The sequence below is a fragment of the Urocitellus parryii genome, chromosome 2 (assembly GCF_045843805.1).
Source record: "Urocitellus parryii isolate mUroPar1 chromosome 2, mUroPar1.hap1, whole genome shotgun sequence".
Taxonomy (NCBI): Eukaryota; Metazoa; Chordata; class Mammalia; order Rodentia; family Sciuridae; genus Urocitellus; species Urocitellus parryii.
In genome coordinates this window covers 176986702-177009386 of record NC_135532.1, presented here as the reverse complement: position 1 = coordinate 177009386, position 22685 = coordinate 176986702, and positions in this window count along the sequence as shown.

Genomic DNA, 22685 nt, shown 5'->3' with positions numbered 1-22685 from the left:
CTTGATATATCATATTTCATACATTTGATTCAAGTGGGTTATGAACTCCCATTTTTACCCCGTATACAGATTGAAGAATCACATCAGTTACACATCCATTGATTTACATATTGCCATACTAGTGTCTGTTGTATTCTGCTGCCTTTCCTATCCTCTACTATCCCCCCTCCTCTCCCCTCCCATCTTCTCTCTCTACCCCATCTACTGTAATTCATTTCTCTCCCTTGATTTTTTTCCCTTTCCCCTCACATCCTCTTATATGTAATTTTGTATAACAATGAGGGTCACCTTCCATTTCCATGTAATTTCCCTTCTCTCTCCCTTTCCCTCCCACCTCTCATCCCTGTTTAATGTTAATCTTTTTCTTCCTGCTCTTCCTCCCTGCTCTATTTTTAGTTGCTCTCCTTATATCAAAGAAGATATTTGGCATTTGCTTTTTAGGGATTGGCTAGCTTCACTTAGCATAGTGCCATCCATTTCCCTGCAAATGCCATGATTTTGTCATTTTTTAGTGCTGAGTAATACTCCATTGTGTATAAATGCCACGTTTTTAAAATCCATTCATCTATTGAAGGGCATCTAAATTGGTTCCACAGTCTAGCTATTGTGAATTGTGCTGCTATGAACATTGATGTAGCAGTATCCCTATAGTACACTCTATGACAATCTTATCCAGAGTTGTGGTTGTCAAAAGTTACAAAAGCAAGGCTCCTCTTAGTCATGATTTCAGTCGCTTCAATTTTCCTGTACTCTTCAAAATAATCTTGTAGGTGATGTTCTTTTCTGTTTGGGGGGGGGCGGGGAAGGGGTTTACTGGGGATTGATCTCAAGGCACTGAGCCACATCCCCAGCCCTATTTTGTATTTTATTTAGAGACAGAGTCTCACTGAGTTACTTAGCTCCTCTCTTTTGCTGAGGCTGGTTTTGAACTTGCCATCCTCCTGCCTCAGCCTCCTGAGCCACTGGGATTACAGGTGTGTGCCACCATGCCTGGCCATAGGTGATGTTCTTTAGTGTCTTCTCTAATGCCCTGGTCTTTGAGAATCTTCTCTTGAGACAGATTTTTGGTTCCACATCTCTTCCACCACCTTGTGTGGTCTTGCATTCCTGCCTGTATCCACTTCCTCCATGGTGTCATGAGTGATAAACCCTGGAGCGTTGGGTGTCTGGGTCTCTCGTGATCACACAGTCTGTGAGCGTCTCCCATTGTTCAAACTGGCTTCTCAGACTCTCATCACTTGTTTCAAAGCTCAGCCCTTCGAGGAATAGCTTCCACAGCTGTCTGGGCTTTCTCGAGGACTCCGATTTAGACATGACGACAGCAGGGAGGGAGACTTTAATGATGCTTTCGCAGAGGTATCCACAGGCAGAAAGGAGTAAGCTGACAAATGCATCCTCAAGAAGGCTTTTTTTAAAGGACTTCATGTCTCTTGTCAAGGGACAAAAAAAAAAATCACCTCATTCCCAGCAAGGAAACACAAACACAAACAACAACCACAGCAGCACCAACAGTTGTTTACTCCCATGCAAAATTTCGGTTTCATCTACTTCTCTCCTGCATTCACATCAACCCCTGAAACATCCCCAGGACACTGCTGCTGCAGAAATGGCCTTGCCCTCCTTCCCCTGTCCCCACCACCATGCCCAACCATCATGACTCCTGTTTTACAGATGAGGATCTCAGGACTGCATTTTGCAGTGTGCTGCCCGATGCTGCGTGCCGGGACCCTGGAGCTGGCTGGGTGATGACTAGAGAGACTCTTTGTGCTCCCAGCTGCCCCAGCAATGAGACAGTACCTTTAAATTTCCCTCAAACCCAAACCCAGAACCTGGGTCCATGCCACCCTCTTACCAGAGTACACATGCTGATCCACAGTGGCCAGAAAGTCAAGAGACTCTACCAACTAGAGGAAGAGGGACCCGTGGTCACCTTTAGCCTGTAGGCCTCCATGCAGGGACCCAGAGTCTTGGCAACTTTATCACCTCCCTTGTCCTGAGGTCTTTGCTTCATTTCCCTCCAGAACATGGTGCCAGCAATACCCCAGGACTAGTCACCCAAAGCCCTGGAAGCAGACTGTGGTGTGTGCGGAGGCCCAGGTGACTCTTTCCAAAATGCTGCTGGGATGCACAGGGTTCAGGCACAGGAGGTTTCCATTCATTCAGTTCAGACTCCTGGCTCAGCCCTGTTCTTGAAAATAGATATGAACAAGAGAGGGCTCTCATCCCAAGAGGCTCGCTTGGTTTGGTAGAAATTGAACATAAGGAACAGTAAGAATCCTGATCACAGGCAAGAAATAATTTTAGAGAAGTCCTCTCTGAAGAGGGCACTGAGTGCTATGGGAGGTCAAAGAGAGCAGAACCAACCCAGGTGTCCTTCAGTTCCACTGTCTTCTTGGAATAAACCCTTACTTTACCACGGTCATAATAAGAAATTATAAAAATATACATCATATGGTATCTGGCACACAATAGGTGCTCCATAATAAATGTCATGCAGAGGGTTAGGTAGCAGAGGACAGCCTAGTTTGACTGGAACCAAGTGTGTGTCTTTAAGGAAGGCTGGGGGTGACACTGAAGTCTGGGTTTGATTTAAATTGGAACAAGCTAAGAAGTTTGGGTTTTTATGCTGAAGAAAATGAGGAGCCCTTGAAGGATTTTGAGCAAGAAAGTGACATAATCCAAATTGATTTTTCCAAAGGTTGTTTTGCTGGGAGGAAATATTTGCAAAAAAAAAAAATCTGATAAAGTATATCAGCTATGTATATTTTAGTATACAGAAAACTAGTATACAAAAACTTTTGACAACTTACATGAAAACATGCAACCCAATTAAAAAGTGCATCAAAGATCTTAACAGACACCTCCCCTAAGAAGACAGATGGCAAATGAGCATGTAAATATTGTACAACATCATATGCCATTAGGAGTTAACAAATTAAAAACAAGAGTCAGGCACAGTGGTGCACACCTATAGTCCCAGCTACTTGGGAGGCTGAGGCAGGAGAATGGAAAGTTGGAGGCCAGCCTAGGCATCTTGGTGAGAGTCTGTGGCAAAATAAAATAAAAAGGGCTAGAGATGTAGTTCAGAGGTAGAGTGCTTACTTAGCAAGTGCAAGGCCCTGGGTTCAATCCCCACTACAGCAAAAAACAAAACAAACAAGCAAAGACAAAAACAAGGAAATATGATTGCATGTGGTTTAGAATGGCCAAAATGTAAAATACTGGCAATGCCAAATGCTGACAAAGATGTGGAGAAATCCTTGTTGCATACTGCTGATTACACAAAATGGTACAGCCATTTTGAAGACAGTTTGGCAGTTTCACCCAAAACTAAGCATATGCTCAATGTGATCCAGCAATTGTACTTTGTGGCGTTTTTCTGAATGAGTTGGAAACATGTCCACACGAAAACCTGCACACAGATATTGATTGCAGCTTTATTCATAATTATTCAAACCTGAAAATAACCAAGATATCATTTAATAGGTGAGTGAATAAACTTTAGTATATCTGGACAAAGGAATAATATAATGCACATATGGGCATGTACCCACACATGTGTGCTCGAGTGCACACACACATACACACATGCCATAGAGGCTCGAGTGCACACACACATACACACATGCCATAGAGGGAGACATGGAGGAATCAGAAATGTGTATTACTAAGTGAAAAAAACCAATGTGAAAAACATACATATATATGATTCCAACTGCATGACATTCTGAAAAGACAAACCGTGGGCACAACATCAGTGGTTGCCAGGGGTTAGGAGCAAGAGGGAGGAAGAGGCAGAGCACAGGGGATTTTTTAGGGCAACAAAACTACTGTTTGACACTATGATGGTGGATACATATCATTACACATTTATCTAAATTCATTGAATGTTTAACACCAAGACTGAAACCTAGTGTAACCCTCGTGGTCTTTCAAAGATAATGATGTATCATTACAGGCTCATAAATTATAACAATTGTACCAATTGGGAGATGCTGATAATGGGGGAGATTGTGCATGCAGGCAGGCAAGAAACATATGCGGAATCTATGACTGTCCTCTCAATTTTGCTGAGAACTTAAACTGCTCTAAAACACAGTCTATTAAAAGACATATATTTTAACATCACTTTGGCTATAGTACAGAGATAGAAGTAAATTTGGAGATGAGAAGGAAGCTGACAAAGCAAGAATGGAGGGTAGGAGACCATTTGCAGGTCTGTCACCAGAGTCTAGCTGTGAAATCACAGGGACTCAGCACTAAGGGGCAGGGAGATGAGCCGATAGAACCAGCACAGGGGTTGGCTGTGTGGTGTGGCACACTCTCCCTCATTGCTGGGGCTGTTGAAAGAGTCATTGGTGTGTACTGCACTTGAATGGTTCTCAACCATCAGGAAGGATCTCCTGGAGGTGGGTGAGGACAGCAGATTGTCCAGGAGCTAATCAATGACCACTCCTGGCATTTGTTTTTCTTATGTCTTGCCTAAGCCTTCACTCCTGAGACAAGGGTTTTCTCAACTGCACCCTATGGGTTAAAAATGACTCAAGATTCCTGGGTCCAGGCTTCGGTTGGGCATCGAGCCTTTAACTAAGTGCTCCTGACTGACCAGCACTGGACATCCTTGTACACGTCACACTGTTTCCCTGTGGGGTAAGTTTTATTGTGTCCATATTCAGATGAAAAGGCTGAGGTTCTGAGAGATCAAGTCATATGCCTTGTGAAACAGGAATTGAAATTCAGGTCTTGATTCCCTACCCAGAGCCACAACCCCACCAGAATTCAGTGAGATGGAAAAGCAAGAGCCTGTAAGAACTTAAGAACAGAAATTTAAAAGAGGGCTGGGGATGTGGCTCAAGCGGTAGCGCGCTCGCCTGGCATGCATACGGCCCGGGTTCAATCCTCAGCACCACATACCAACAAAGATGTTGTGTCCGCCGAGAACTAAAAAGTTAATATTAAAAAAATTCTCTCTCTCTCTCCTCTCTCACTCTCTCTTTAAAAAAAATAAATTTAAAAGAAAAACAGTATCTATTGCTTTAAAAATAATTACAAAGGTTATGATTTTTAAATTTTAATTTTTAAAATAATTTCAAAGTTATAGAAAAATTATAAGAAAATATATGGGAATACTTTTCAACCAGACTCACCAATTGTTAAGTCTTCTATATTTGTGTCATACATTGCCTTTTAATTTATAAGTTTAGACCATTTCTATTTAGTGTGATTATTGACATGTCGGGTATAAATCCAATCATTTTCAACCTATCATTTTGATATTTCTACATGTTTGATTGACATTTTATTCTCCTTTTCCCTCTCTTTTTTCATTCTTTTGAACTAACTTATTGCTGGGTGGCCAGCACCTTGCCAGGGAATTCTTGCCTGCTCAGAGGGATAAGCATCCTGATAAATTGAAGTCTAGAATAATTAGTGAAGAACAAAAGACAAAGAGTCAGAAAGGATAGTTTTAAAGATGGAGCCCTGATAGGTTCAGTCGACGCAGGAGCTGGAGCTAAACAATTAGAAAATGGCTCCTGTGGTTTATTTAAGGGGGTACATCAAAAGCAAGGGTAAGGTTTCAAGAGTGGAGTCTTGCTTGGTGATGTCCTTCAGTCAGCAGGTTGATTGGCATCTTAGCAGGTCACACCCATCTCAGAGGGGCTGTGCAGCTACAGGTCACCCCATCTCTGCTGCTGTGTGGGACCTGGCAGAACATGAATAGAGCTCACAATGTCTCTGGGCAGTCAGCCAGAGGAAATGTCCACTGGAAGTTCTCAGACACCAGATTCCCCTATTCAATTAGGCAGTGATGTGTGACAGTCCACACACAGCCCACGAGTGGCTCATGACACTAACTGACTATAATTTAATTTTCCATTTAATCTCCTCCATTGGCATATTAGCTATAGCTACATGGTTTGGGGATGTTAGCTTTGGTTTATGTGCATATATCTAACTCAAATAATGTTATGCTTTGCATATAACAGCCTTTCAGCAGTATACTTCCATTTCTCCTCTCTCAATCTTTGTGCTATTGTTATAAATTTTACTTCTATGGATGCCCAATATCTTATTATTTTTGCTTTAAATGGCAGTTATCTCTTTTTCCCCCATTAACATTAATTTCCATCATTAATTTATTCAACAAACATTAAACAAGTGACTATTATGTACCCAGACAAGCACTGCTAATACCTGAGCTTTTAGACAATCAGAGGTGGGGGGTCTGAGTTTACAGGTAGCAAATATAATTCAAGAAAAGCCTGTGAGAGAAGAAGGCATTTTGTGTCTTGATTTTCATTATGGAAACAGAAGGTACAGTGAATCTGAGAAAAATCTTTGAGAGGGACATCTTAGTTTTCTAAGCAATTATCTTTTTAAAATAATCTTGTAGAAGAACTTAAATGATGAGAGAAGATCTTATGCACCTACATGTGCAATTACCATTCCTGGTGTTCTCCATTCCTTTCTGCAGATCCTGATGACGTTAGTATCATTTCCTTCTACCCAACGCCTATATTTCCTTTAAGATTTCTTATGATGTAGATGTTCTGCTGCTGAGTTCTTCCAGCTTTTATATGTCTGAAGAAATTTTTATTCCCCCCTTTATTTGTAAATGATAGTTTGTCTAGATATAGAGAAGTTGGTTGACTTTTCAGAACTTGAAAAATGTTGCTCCAAACTTTTAACTTGCATCATTTCAACATGAAGTCTGCTCTCATTCTATACTTTGTCCCATTACATCGATAACATCTTTTTTCTTAAGCTGCTTACAAACTCTTTTGCTTTTTTTTCTCAAAATACTTGAAGCTGGGTACTTTAGAAAAGAGATTTATTTGGCTTATGTTTCTGATGGTTGGAAAGTCCAACAGCACAGTGCTGGCACTGGCAAGGGCCTCCATGGTTACATCACAACATGGCCCAGAAGCAGAAAGGGAGATGGTTACCTACAGAAATTGCTGTGTGTGGCAGGGACAAGGAAGCATGAGAATGGGGAGGAGTCAGGCTCACTCTTTTAGAACAACCTGCTCTTGGGGGAACTAACCTGGTCCTGTGAGAACTATTCTAAGTGTGGCGCTCCCAGGATCTAATTATCTCTTAAAGGACCCACTTCCTCTTAAAAGATCCACCACTTTCAGTGCCACCATACTGGGGACCAAGCTTTCAACACATAAACCTTTGAGGGACCAACTATATACAAAGCATAGCAGCCACATTTAAGCAATTTGATTAAGATAATGCCTGATTGAACTTCATGTTTCTTGTGCTGGGGGGTTTGTTGACCTTCATGGATCCGGGAGTATATAGTTTTTATCACACTCAGAAAAACCTTAGCCATGATTTCTTTAATATTACTCTAGGTACCCTCTTTCTCCTGTGACTCCTTAAAGACTACCTGAAGTTGTCCCACGGATCACTGACTCCCCAGGCTTTTTTGATTTTTCTCTTTTCGTCTCTTTGGGTTTCATTCTGGCTTTGATTTTATGTGCCTGTTGCTGTGTCCTTAAATTCACTCATTTTCTGTTCTATAGTCACCAACATGCTGTTCATCCCATCTGGTATGTTTTCATCTTGGACCCAGGATGATAAAAACCGGGGGTGGTAGGTGGGGAACCTACTTATGCAACTGGGACAATCAGAGAAGGCTTCATGAAAGAGGTGGCATTTAACATCAGCATCAAATGTAGAGAGTGAAGGTATTTCAGGAACAAACCATTGTAGACAGATGAAGGAGAGGGCACCACTGGTAGAGGGTCCAGGAGAAGCCAAGGCACAGAGTGTGGATACTGGCAACCTGGAGGATGGTGCAGGGATAGGGAATGGTTTGGAAGGGTCAGTCTTCTACAATTTTAGAGGAAAAAAGAACATAAGAGACTGGAATCAAACCCCATTATAAAGCTGAAAACAAAACAGAATCAAGACTAGAATACCTGGTGGGAGTGGACTTACAAATTCCTTGCCTTCAAGTCACTTTTTCTGCTTGGTTATCAACCTGCACATCTGAAACAAAACAGCTGGACATTGCTTCTCTGTTGTTTTGGTATAAATGATCTCTGAGGTCACCTTCTGCTCTCAATGTGCATAACTCTACAAAACAAAACACCTCATTTCAGTGGCATTTGTGTGTCATAGGTGTTTTTGAGCAGGAGAGTGCATGCCTTTTAAGTAATGGATAGACGAGCATTTCTAAAGGAGTCAGGCGAATGGGTTCCCATCACAGTGGTGCTAGTGAGACTTGGAGAGGAGGCACTGCAGGCATAGATGTGTGTATTGTTCCCATTCACTGAAGAACTAGGATACTTACTCTTTTAAAGAGTATTATGAAGAAGGCATTTTTGAAAAGCTATTTTACAATGAAGAAAACACCTAATGATGGCTTCATCCCAGTGGGAAATCCCAGCTGAGGACGTGATTTACAATCCTCCTGGCTCCTTTAAGTCCTATGATGTGGTGTCTGGTAGTAAGAATGGCAGCTGACTTTGGTTAAGTTTTTACAGTGTCACTAAAAGATTCTATAACCTGTGTGAGTCTTGGAGTTTTACATTATTAAAAAAATGGAAAAATAATGACAAAAATCTTCAATTTGTGGTAAGAGTTCAGAATGATAGCATGTAATTCGAGATTTGAGTTTCATCACTGTTCCATCTGGATTTTTAAATGGAAATTGACAAACTGCTTACAAAATTTATACAGTAATATGAAAGAATAGGAAAGTCAAAACAAGTTTGCCGAAGAAGAACTGAAAGCATTAACATTTCCTGATATCAGAACTTACTAGAAAGCTAGAGGAATCAGGAAAGTGCGATTTGGTATAAAGACAGGCAAACAGATCAATTCAACAGCGTATAGAAATGGATCCACATACACATAGGCACTTGATTATTGACAAAAGTGCAAAGTAGATAGTTTTTTCATAAATGGTGTTGAAACAATTAGACATCCACATGCAAAAAAGAAAACCAACCAACCAACCAAACAAACAAAAATCCTTTGTTCACCATGACATTTAAAGTAATCCCCTCTCTTTCATGGCTTTGCTCTCTGCAGTTTTCAGGTACCCACAGAGAAATGTGGTCTGAAAATATTAAATGTAAAATTACAGAAATAAACAATTCCTATTTTTAAAATTATATACTATTCTGAGTAGTATGATGAAATCTCTAGCTATCCTGCTCTATTCCTAGGACAGGAATCATTCTTTTTTTTTCCAGTGTGTCTGCACTGTATACCCTACCCACCTGTTACTCACTCCGTAGCTGTTTGGTTAAGAGATCTGCTGTTATGATATTGCAGTGCCTGTGTTCAAGTAATCCTTATGGAATAGCCTAACACTATGTCACAACACCTTGTCATTTATCTCACTTCATCTCATCACATAGGCACTGTATCATCTCACATTATTATAAGAATGGTGAATATAGTACAATAAGATATTTTGAGAAAAATAGACTATATTCAAAGAACATTTATTGCAGTAAGTTGTTATAATTGTCCTATTTTGTTATTATTAATCTCTAGTGTGTCTTATTTATGAGCGAAATTTTATCACAATTGTATATGTCAAGGAAAATATATATATAGGGTTCAGTAGTACCATTCAAGGATGCAGCATCCAATGCGGACTTGGAATGCATCTTCTGTAGCTAAGAGGCAACTACTGTACATAAATTACATGAAATGGGTCATATACTTGAATATAAAAACTACAGCTACAAAAGTTATAGAAAAAAAAACAGGAAAAATCCAAAAATCCTTTACAAACATTTTTTCTAGATAGGACAACTAACAAACCATAAAAACAAATTGATAAATGGATTTCAGCAACATTTAAAACTTCCTCTCTTCAAAAGACACTGGTAGGAGAATTAATAGGCAAGCCACAGGCTGGAAGAAAACATTTGCAAATCATATATCAGGTTAAGGGAGGACTTTATATATTCAAAATATACAAAAACTCTCAAAACTCAATCAGACAAAATAAAAAAGAAACAAATAAAAACATGCACAATATATTTAAAGAGAGATTTCACCAATGGCAGAGAGCACCCGGGAGATAGTATAGCACACTCTACACCTCTTTGATTGGCTGCGATGACCTCACCAAGTGTTGACAAGATCATGGAATAGTGGAGTCTTCATGCAGTGATGATGGAGATGTAAAATGACATACCATTTGTAAAATAGTGGGCAGTTTCTCAAAATGTTAAATACACAACTCTCGTATACGATGCAGCCATTCCATTCCTAGGTGTTTCCCACCAGGAAGAGAAGCATGTGTCTATATAAAGTTTTGCACACAAATGTTCACAGTAGCTTTAATTGTAACAGCTCCAAACTGGACATAAACAAAGTGTCCACCAACAGGAAAAGGGATAAACAAACTGCTCTTTCCAACCATGCAATGGACACCATTCGGCAGTCAAAAGAAACGGGACCACAGATGTGAGCAACAGTATGGGTGATTCTCAGAATGATTATGCTAAATTTAAAAAGATGTATTTAAAAAATAATAAAAAGTACTCACTGTATGATTCCAGGAACCATGCATTTGGGGAATTACAAACTAAAATATAGTGATAGCAGATCTTTGGTTGTCTGGATACAGGAGGAAGGTATTACAAAAGCCCACAAGAGAACTTTTGGGTTGATGGATGTTTATTACATGGATTGTGATGTGATTTCACATATGCTGAAACTTATTAGCACTTAAAATACATGGAGTCTATTATAAGTCAGTTGTACTTCAATGAAGAAAAAATAGACGGGATTCTATGTTGCACAGACATGGATTCACATCCTACCTTTAAATCTCAGCTTCACCACTTGAAAACTGTATGACCTTAGGCAAATCACTCAACTTCTCTGAATCTAAGCATCCTCATTTATAAAATGAGGTTGATAATATTTCTACCTTCCTTATAAGACAGTTATGAATATAGACTGAAATAATGCAGGTAAGGTGCTTGGGACATAACAGGTGCTTAATGAACGTTAATTATAGTTGAAGTGCTTCCTGTAACACCTGACATTAGGTAATTGCTCAGTTAAGTCTCACCCATCTCCATCCTTATCATCTCCCATTAAACTTTCTGTGTTTCATCATAAAATTCTTGGAAAAAAAAAAAAACTCTAGAAAAGAGAGAGTTCACTTGTTACACCAGACAGAAAAGCCAGCTCCTGAGCAGGACAGTTCAGCTGGGTGTACTGTCATCTTGTCCTCACGTGGTGTGGCTGGTGTTAGCAACGTTCTCTAAGGATGGTGATCTGGCCTAAGAGGAGCTTGGCACAGTAGAGTCCCAAGCCCTCTGTTTCTCTGGGGCCCTCATGGAACTTTCCAGGTCTACAAGTGTTGGGCAGCTGTGCAGTGAGGGAGCCTCAGCTCTCCCTCTAGGGTGATACTGGCACTTTACGGAGGGTGCCCCTATTGTCCAGGAGATTTCTTTGGTCACAAAGGCTCTGCTGAAGTCTCACCATCTCTGTAAGAAAACTAGGACTAGAACTTTCATGAAAGAACAAGGCATGCTCTGTGTGGTCACAGCGGCTGAAACTTTAGCAGCAGTGGCTGGGCCAGCAGCCCCAGCACTAACTCATTCTAGCCACAAAGACGTTCCCCTCTGAGTTCAACTGTCCCTTCCTCTGAGTTTCTTGACAAAGGGCTGGAGATGGGAGGGGTAGAGCTGAGAGGCTAGGGACAGTGGCTGGGTAGTGAGCAGGTTTCAGATGCATTCACCATAAAGGGAGCTTGTTCAGCTTTTGATGGAAAGTTTGCTCTTGTGCCTAGTAGCAGGTGACCGTGCTGGTTTTAAGTGTCAGATCTGGCTCACAATAAAGACTTAATGAGAAGTAGGTTGAGCTTTGAAGGCCACACCTCTTCAAAAGGATGCCTGCAAGCATTGTCTGCAGTCAGTGTTTACAGGAATTCTAGAAGGAGGGGGGCTTAGGTCCCCCTGGGTTTCCTAAATATATCATCAGTCAGAAGCCCCCATACATTCAACAAATATTTTAAAGTTGCAGATCATGGACAAGGTTTGGAGAACCTTGGGAAAGTCACTGAATTTTTTGAACTTTAGTTTCTACCTTTGAAAAATGGGATTATACCCTGTTACTCAAAGGATCATCATGAGATGAAGTCGAATGAGATGAGATGATGTGTCATATCACAGGGTCTAGCACAGGGAAGATATTCCACAAACTTGGCCTTGACTATCATGATGAGCAGGATTAGAATCCAGGCTGGCCTAGTGTTCTCACTGGATTTGCATTAGGTGACAAGAGCCAAGGCAAAGCTGGGAGGCCTCTAGGAGCTGTACCCTTCCACATTACCCCAAATTTAGCTCCTTTCTAAACGAGGGACCCTACCTTTCACTGTTGTTTTTTTTGTTTTTTAATGACATTGTATAAATTTGAGTTACTCTTATTCATTCAACATTTATAGTCTTGAGCATTTTTCACGGGGCCAGAAGCTGGGGATGAGTGTTGCTCTGAGGCCTCAAGCAATGCACAGTCCTGAAGGAGGCAAGCGTCAGCCAGTTATAAGCACATAAGGGCACCAGAGGCCCAGGTGAGGCACCTGACCAGACTTTATGGCTCACACCCCCGCAGCTCCCTGCAGAGGCTCCTTCCCCCAGTGTGGCTCTTACTCTGCCCTCCCCTGCCTCACTATGGCCTACTGGCTCAGTCACCTGTGCAAGAGTCTCTGTCTCTGGCATCTCCCTTCCCAGTCCAGTGTGACCAAAACAGTGGTCACACTTAGAAAGAACTGACACTGCACTTCTTTGCTGAAAAACTTCAAGGACTCCACTAATTCACATGGCAGACTCTTCAGTACCACCTGACCTTCATGTCCCAGGTGACCTAGAGGGCTTCCTTTCCGTTCTGGTCAGTTTCATACTCAGACTTGTACGGTTTTCCTATCCAGTGTCTTTTACACCTCTCCTGCAGAGTCTCATTCCACTTCTGGCACCAGGAAGACCAGAATTACACACACACATACACACACACACACACACACATACACACACACACACACACACACACACACACCTTCAAGACCAAATGAGTTCTTTTACAATGAGCAGATTCATGGGGTTAATACACTTTTGTTGAACAAAGTGGTAGAAGCAACTTCCAGCACCACAACCAATATCCTGGTGGATGCAGGTAGCAGCTAGCCAGGCTCAGCCTTGCAATCTGTGCCCTGAAGTTCAGCCCAGACAGGTGGGGCACTTACTGCACATCAGGCAGTGGCACCAGAGAACACATGCATCTCAGCTACTGTCCTTGACAAGAACAAGTCTGAGGATAAACCAGATTGGCAAAGCTCTTATATCAGTGCACGAAGTAGAAAATGATGTAGACAGACATCTGCAAGGGCTCTGGTGATGCCAAGGTCACTCCCAGAGGGTCAGGGAGAGGATCAAGCGATGCTCCGTGCAGGCAGTGGGATTTGAGAAATCCCTAGGAATGAAACCATCGATTTATGGAAGGGGGCTGAGGGACCAAGGAAACAACAGCCCAAGACTGCCCTGGAAATGGGAAGAGGATAGATGGAAGGGGAGGAGAGGGGAGAAATATGAGGGACCCCCATTCCAGAGAATTTCTTTGCTTTACTTCTACTTACCTACATTTTTTGTTTAACAAATGGGACAGAGGTTTATTGGATACTATAGCTTTAGAATTAAGACACACACACACACACACACACACACACACACACACTTAAAATATTTTAAGTTCCATGCTTATAATTTATTACCAGATAAGTTGGAAATTCAGGATTTTTAAAATAGAAAACACTAGATTATGTCCAATTTACATGATTTCTCATGGATATGAAATTTAAAAAATACTTTTTTTATTCCTGCTCTAAACCACCCAAACATTTGTGATAAATTCTCTTTGCCAACTACAAAAAAATTAAATTAAATTAAGAGGCAAATAAAGTCATTTTCTGCAGCCTAGGTCCCCTCCTGCCTGACGTGGGATTCCCCTGCTGCTGGAACACAACTCAGCCCCTGGAGGGGTCCGTGCAGTGAGGTGCAGTTGGAAGGAGCTGCAGGCAGAGCTCGACCCCTCATCTCTTGATGTGAAGAGCAAAGTCACTCTGAGCACCAGGGACCATCCTCACGGGGCATCCGCAGCCCCACAAAGCCCTGGAAGGAGCTATTGAGATTTAATTGTGCAAACCCACGTGGCTGATGGGAAGGACACAGGAGGGGTCCTATGGGGCTTCTTTCCCTTTCTTCTCTTTCTTTTCTCTTTTTTATTCCTTTCCCCCTGGCTGATGGAATAAAAAGAAATGATGCTTCTGCCTGCTACAGCCTGGGGACTTTTCTTAGGGTTCTCTGTGTAGTGTTATTTGAAAAAAGACAAAACCCCGAAACAAAACACAGTTGTATGAACACAAAAGTCCAGCTCCATGGTTGAAATCTCCCTTTCCATTCCCAGGGACGGGTTTCCCAAATGAACCCCGGCTTGTCTGTTCAGACAATGGGGTCCCCAGGGAGCTGCACGTGATCAGACCAGCGAGTGAGGGGCCGGTGGGTCAGCAGCCTGGTCTCTGTGACCTCCCAGGCTCTGTGAATGGGGGAGGTGAGCTTTCTGTCTTCAGCCTGCGTCTCCTGTGATCAGATGTGATGCCAAATGCCCAATGCAGGAGGCACGGGGCATATAAGTCACCAGACCCTGATGTCACTTCCTGAGTGATTGTCTTCTCTGCGCCCTCAGGATCCTGCTGCCCTGGCACCCAGCACAGGGCCCAAGAGCACATTTGCTGAACAATAGGTGTAGGTGTGTGCACATGCTTGTGTGTGTGTCTTCTGTGTATTTTAAAAAATTTTTAAAGATTTTTTTTTGAGGGATTGAATTCAGGGGCACTGCACCACTGAGCCACACCCCCAGCCCTGTTTTGTATTTTATTTAGAGACAGGGTCTCTCTGAGTTGCCTAGCATCTTGCTTTTGCTGAGGCTGGCTTTCAAGTCTCAATCCCCCTGCCTCAGCCTCCTGAGTGGCTGGGATTATAATAGAGTACCACTTTTTAGGTTCTTTTTTAAAAACAGTATTCCTCAGTTGCTGAAATCTGAAAAACAGGTAGAACCTGGCACCAGGACCTGAAATAGGTACTTTCAGACCTGGAGGAATCTACGGGGCACCGCAGGTCAAAGCTGTGGCAGGCCACAGCTGAGGGACATATGGGAACTCCTGCATAATTATCATATCATCAGGTAACAGTGCAGATGATGTGGCTCCCAGCACACATCTTAAGCTGCTGCAGAAAAATAGAGTGCTTTCTTGCTTTTGATTCCAGGGTTTCCTCTGTAAACAGATGCTTCCCTCTTGAATAAAATTTAAGATATGTGTACCTAGGGCTTCCACATGTGGGGACGCAGGAAGTCAAGGTATGGGGTTTACGGTCACCTATGAACAGAGTAGAGAAAATTCAAAGTCCTTTGCTCCACAGATGGGGAAAGTGAGGCCTGGAAGAAACATTTACTTAGAAGAATGGACTGCAAACCTTGCTTCCTTTGTATTCCTAGCCCAGGAGGAGATCATCTTATGAAAGATCCCCCTCCCCCACTTCAAACTCTTAGGTTGTTATGATTTGGATCTGAGGTATCCCCCAAATGCTCATGTGTGAGACAATTCAAGAAGGTTTTAGGGGAGAAATTGACTGGGTTGTGAGAGTCTTAACCCAATCAGTGAGAGGCAACTGAAGGTGGGTAGTAGGTGGCTAGAGGATATGGATCACTGGGCATATGCCTTTGGGGTATATATTTGGTGAGCTGAGCTTAGTCTCTGTGCTTTCTGATCATCATGTGAGCTGCTTTCCTCTGCCACAATCTTCCACCATGATGTTCTGTCTCCCTTGAGCCCCAAGGGATGGAGCCTGCTGTCTATGGACTGAGACCTTTGAAATCATGAGTCCACAAATAAACTCTTCTTGCTATACAATTGTTCTGGTCAGATCTTTTAGGCACAGCAGTGAAAAAGCTGACTAAAACAGGTTGTTTATTGCATAAATATTCTAAGTTATCAAGTTTGGCTTTTCCCATTCTCAGGTGGCCACTGGAGAAATACTCCAGAGATTCAGGTCCCATTGGGTGGGGAAGGGTCCCATCAGCAGCAGCATAAGACAATGCCCTCAATTGTGCCTCCCTAAACAGGCCCCTTGGCCCACACTCAGGCTACATCCTCCACAGGACCTTCTGTCTACCTTGTACCTAGCACCTGGTACCTGGTACCAAGGTAGAGACTGAAGAGTAGAATCCAAATTAGCAGAGTGGCTATGTCAGGTAGCCTCAGCTCTCAGATGCTGAGGATCCAGATCTTTGGGGCAATGTTTAGCACAACAGGGATCGACTCGATTATCTGCTTTGTGTCTCTTTTCCCCTTCTCTGTCTCTTGCAAGTGACGCTGCCTTGTGAAATCACTCTGCTGGTGCTGTCCCACCACCTGGCCTCCTTGATCAGGTTGAATTCTGTGCTTCTTCAAAGCATGACTTAAGGGCTTCTCCTTCCACCATGGAACTGTGTGATGAGGTGCTTTCTCCCACTTGCCCCAGTTTCCTCATCTGTAAAATGGAGATCCAATGGCTCCACCATATAGGTTTGTTGTAAGAGCCAATAAAAGAATGACTGGTGCTTTACATAGTCATGTGGCCCAGATCTGTAGACTTGCAGGAGCCCACAGAAACCTCCTCGGCAGAAGCAATGTCAATAGACAAGACAAGCCTTCTCTTTATGCTAATGCAGTGGTTACATAATACTAGTGCAATCCTCCCCAGGTATAATGGTTGCAGAGAGGAAATCTGATTCCCCTTGGGGCTGGGGAGGGAACAGGTGCTGTGGGTGGCTGTAAGCCATCATCCCAGGATGACAAGAAGTGCTCAGTCAAATTCTTAAAATATTCTAAAAGAGAATTCTTTGAGATTGCCCAAGGTGCATGCACCATGTTTGATATAAGAGATGCATGGCCCTCTCTTGAGAATATAGGGAAATTTTTAAATGACAGATTTGAGAATCCCCATTAATTCTATATCCTGGATGTCATTCCAAAAACATGATCTAAACTACTTTTATAACTTTTTAAATTGTTGTTGGTGGTACTGACAATCGCCAGTACCAGGACCTCAAGAGTGCTAGGCAAGTGTTCTACCACTGAGCTACACCCCCCCAGGCCCTAAACCACTTTTTTTTTTTTTTTTAGGCCAGTGGGTTTCCTTTCATCAAGCTCCTGGGGCTGATTTGCTCTGAGAATAAACCAGCAGGAAGTCAGGAATCTTCCCACCTAAACCCACTTCCAATTGCCCATCAGCCTTCCCTGCTGCCTTAAAAAGCCACCATGAGAAGGCAATTCCTCTAGTCCCTCTTGGGAACCAATCAGCCAGAGAGAGAGGTCAATATCTATGACTAGTCACTGAGATGTCTCGGGGCTGAGCAGGGCAATTTTCACTTTAATGAGTATATTATTCTGCAGCTGGATCTTTTTCATTTAATAAATCTTGGATACCTTTCATTTCAGGCTTGCCATGTATGGTTTTTAGTTGCCACATAGAGAAGGAAGAACCACCCTATAATCAGAGTTGTTGGGCAGCAGTAGAGCAGCCTGGGAAGAAAGTGAGCCTTCCATCACTCACTCTGATGAAGTGGCCAAAGAGAGAGCAGCTGTAGGTTAGCGATGGCAAGGATTCCTGTACTGGGTAAGAAGGTTCTACTAACAAGAATACCTAGTTGAGCTTTACTTAACAATCACTGTGTCCCTATGCTTTTCATAGGTTATCTCTTAGGATCATCACAGAACTAACTCTATGAAATAGGTATTGTCCTTATTCCCATTAGTACAGAGGGAAAAATGGAGGCTCTGAGAAGTTAAGAAAAGTCACAGAGCTAGCGAGAGACAGAGCCTGGAATCAAACCTCTTGGGTCCAGGCTCTTGATCTTCATGCTAACATCCACCCTCAAAGGAGATCCCTAAGCAGGCACCCTACTCTTTCTGGGATTCAGGGAACCCCCATTGCCAAGGCAGCTGCCATTGGTATATTGTTAGGTGAGACCTGAGTGGCTGGTAGTGACTTAGCTAGAGAGTAAGACCCGTGAAAGATGCCCATCTTTGAGGGAAGAAGACAGTAAGAATGTCTTCTCCAGGACATGGTTATCCTTGAAGGGGCAGGAGGCCACCATCAGGATTTGCTCTCCAACTGATACCCAGGACCCTCGGGACCCTGTCCCATGAACAACTGAGATCCCCAGGTCTTGCATGCTCCTCCAGGGACTGCACCAGCCAGACCCTGGATATTTTGATCTGATATTCTTCTGATCTGTGTGCACAGGACTTAGCCCTGTGCCTGGAAGGAGATGAAACCATTCAGGACCTGGCACACCCTGTCCTAATAGCTAACTTTCTGGAAGCCAGCCAGTGCCAGGACACCTGACCCACACAGAACTGGCTCCTGGAAGACCAGAATATCATCAGTCACTCCCCAGAAAACTGCTGGGTGGGTTTCCAACAGATGCCTTTTACCGAAAGGATAGAAACAGTAGGAAAAAAATTTGCAGGCACAGATTCCTTAGGCAAACAATAGTTCTGCAATCTTCCATTTATTGAGTGCCTGCTATAAGCCAAGAACTTGACAAAATGTGACTTCTAATGTTGTTTTTGCTGCTGCTATCACTCAAACCAGGTAACATGGATGGAGCACCTATGTCAGCCCTGGGCTTCATAAGTAGTGCTGGGAATGGTTCAGTAAAGTGGTTAAAATTGAAATAGACGGCCCTTGTCTAGATTCTGGCTGTCCACTTTGTGACTGTGACCTTTATTGGACAATTAATTGAAACTTTCTGTACTATACTTTGTTTTCACCCATGAAATAGAAATAAGAAGACATAGAAAGCATAGTACTGAGCACTCAATACATATTGTCTTTTATTTTTTTATTAGCATCTCATTTATTAACAACAAAAATTGACTTGCCGCTATTATTGTTATCACTCCCTGTTTATTGATGAAATAAGAAAAGCACAGAGGGTTCCAGTAAATTTCCCAAAATTAAATAGCTAATAAATGGCAATGCCAGAATTTAAACCTAGGTTTCTCTGGCTCCAAAATGCTCACTTTTTACTGTCAACTAAACTGCCTCTGGAGACTCCTGAAGCTTAACATAAACATTCAGGAGTTCCTGACATTGTTTCTAGTCATTGATGTTATGCTGAAATGTCAAATATTCCCACTGATAGGAATAGGCGGCACATCTGGAGGAACTGCTTAAGTTGATCAAAAAGATTGAGGGCCTTCCACAAGGAATTTAAATAACACATCTTCCAAAGAAGATGTGAATGGTGGCAAGTGAGAATCCAAATGGAGTAGATTGCTGGGGTGACCCAGGGAGACCCCTAGACCAGGCAGGAGACAAACATACCCTTCTTGGTCTGCCATTAACTTGCAGCATGACCCAAGAAGTTATTAGCCATCTGTGGAGTGTTTGTGAGGTTGAGATTCAATGCTCTTCAAAAGGCCTTCCTGAGTCAATGAATATCTTCATTCAGTCACTCAACATTTTATTGACCGCTTACTTTGTACCAAAAACTATTTTAGGAGCTGGAAATGCAAAGCTAACAGCAATATGCATGTGGTCCCTGTCTTCACTGAGCTTGGAGGGGAAGAAAGAAGCAAATCAATATGGACCACAAAGTGAAGGTTGCTCCGAGAGCACAGAGCAGTAGCATCTCAAGGAAGGCTCCTGACCCAGTTCAAGGGCTGGGTGAGTTTTCCATTTCTTCTGAGAACCAAAGATGAAGTAGGAGTTAGGGTTGAGGGGGGCACTGGGAAGAGATTTCTGAGAGGAGGGCACAGATTTGTGAATTTGTGAACCTGGTATATCTGAAGAAGCAAGTGAAATTTAGTGTGACTGGGTCTCATGGACAAAGGGGAAGAAACTGGCCAGAAAAGAGACCAAAGGCAAGCAGGGCCTTGACTTCATGCCAGACCCTGTCAGTCCTATTAAGAATGGTGATTTCTATCTTTAAACCGTTCAGAGGAGCCCCAAGGGTTTTAGGCTGACTTGTAATTTGGAAAGATCACCCTGGCTCCATGGGGAGACTGAACCAGAGACAGGAGGTAGCTATTGCCACAGACACTGCAAAAGATAGTCCTGTACCTGGTGTGGAGGCAGGTCCTGGAGAAAGCAGGCAAGAGGTGAGGACAGCTGAGACGGCAAATAGGCAAGGCTTGGTCTCTGCTGCCTCAAGAGCATCCAGGAAGACTGTACCAGTGGCACCAGGCACCCTGGGCTCTGACCTCCAGCTTGGCCTCCCTGGGCCCTGAGTAAGGCCTTCTCATCTTTACTCTGAACACATGCTCCTGAGTGACATTGGCTCTCTCTGTGACATCACATCCCTCTCTTTGTGCTCCCAGCTCAGGCACTGACCTTTTGTTATCCTGAGCTCCATTTGCATCCATCTAGTCGCCAACTGGTCAACCTGCACTGGCCAGCTCTGAGCCACAATCTTAATGTGCTAAGAAGGACACTTCTGTCTCTCCCACCGCCCCCCTTCCTTTCGGGACCGTCATTTCTGCAAGCAGCACCACTCTTCAATCAGCCTGCTTTCAAACACAGGCCGCCCATAGCCATGCAGAGCCGTATGGCCCCTGCCTCATGACCGTGCATCTCTGAAACTTTGGGTTTGGCTTAGCAGGCAGCAGCGAGGGGCTGGAGGGAGAGAGCAATTATCGGCCTTCAAGACTCCGCCTGCGCTGTTGGCAGGAATGTTTTTTCCCTGGGTGTCAATACAAGCCCAGGGTCATTTTTCAGGGCCTGCCAATGGCTGTAATTGCATAGGCCTGAGTGGCTCTCCAGAGAATCCCTGCTGCTCTCCATTCTCTCCTCCCGGACACTGCTCTATAGACGCACCCCAGGCCATGGATCATGTTTTTCACATAACCCGTTAATTACTAAATAAAACAACCCAGCTTTCAACCTGATTAGCCCAGATTAATGGCCAGCAGCGGGTTTCACGTGCCTGCACAATTTATCACAGAAAAGAACTGTGTCTTTAATGATTTAGCTACCTGGCCTAGCAGGGCCTGCTCAGGGCCACAGCCCCTGAGAGGAGTTAATTGCTGTTCTTCGTTTCTGACCTGGAAAGGCCCAGGTGACAGTTCCCATTAGCCAGGCTTGGCCTGCCTGATGACAAAGGATGGCAGGAAACCCTTCCCTCCCACTTTGTTTGGAAGATATATGGAGGTCAAGTGTCCCCAGCCCCACCACCCCAGCTGCCAGCTGAAACAGGTTGAATCAACCTGTAAATTGGCATGCTTCCCTCTCCGCTCGGCCCTTTCTTCCTTCTTCGAAATGCTGAGAAAGTGAATCTTTTTGTTTTATTATTATTTTTTTTATCTTTAATTGTTAAATTTCACCAAAAAGTTTTAGGAGCAAATCAAATGAGAAAACCGGTTCATTGTTCGGATTCCTTTTTGTTACATTTTAGCTTTTCTAGGAAACAGAGTGACAGAATTTATTTAATCATTTATCACAGAAAGATCTTTTGATCAAAAGGGTTTTCAAATGTCAAAACTAGTCCCCAGCATCTGATTCAGCTGTTGTGTTTTCCAGACAAGGACACTGAGACTCAAAGGACCGGGGACTCAGATATCCCAGGTGGCCCAGAGTCAGTAGTTTACCACAGGGCATCTCTTCCCAGCAGCCAGCACTGCCAGACCAAGGCCACCAGGGGGCTGACAGGGCTTCTTGAATGTGAAGTGTGACAATACCGGAAGGGGTCATCAAAAAACTTCCTTTAGATATCTTTTTATTTACTAGTCCCTAAACGAGAGAGAGAGAGAGAGAGAGAGAGAGAGAGAGAGAGAGAGAGAGAGAGAGAGACAGAGAGAGAGAGAGAGAGAGAGACTCTTTCTTGTTTTTCTAGTGAAAAGTCCTAGCAATTATTTTGTACCAGAACGGTACAACTGTAGAACTTCCTGCAGTGGTGGGAATGTTCTGCATCTGCATTGTCCCAGATAGCGGCCACTACTCCCAGGTTTACATTATGGCCATGGTGACAAAATTTTCATTGTTGTTATACAGAAATACAATTGACTTTTCACGTTAACCTTGTATCTTATAAACTTACTGAATTAATTTATTTTCCTTTTTAATTCATGGAGTCAATTCTTTTAGAGACCTTTAAAGCTTATAGAAAAATTGAGTACAAAGAAAAATTGAATAGATGTTGGCCTCCCACATCTAAGGGTTCTACATTCATAGACTCAATCAATTACAGGTCCAAAATATTTGAAAAAAATAAAAACTGCATTAATACAGAATATGTACAAACTTTTTTCTTCTTTAACCACTACAGTACAACAAGTGTTTATACAATATTTACATTGTATTAGGTATTACACCCCATCGAGAGATGGTTTAGAGTCTCTGGAAACATGTGTATAAGCTAGATGGAAATACTATATAAGAGACTTAAGCATCCATAGGTTTTTGTGTCTGTAAAGGGGAGGGGTCCTGGAACCAATGTCCCATGGCAACCAAGTGGCAAATACAAATATTTCTCATATACTTTATCCAACTGCCTCCCCTATTAACATCTGACATTGATGCCGTACATTTGTACAACGGATGGACTCTATCAACACATCATGACTAGCTACAATTCTTAGTTTAGGACCATGTGGTCAT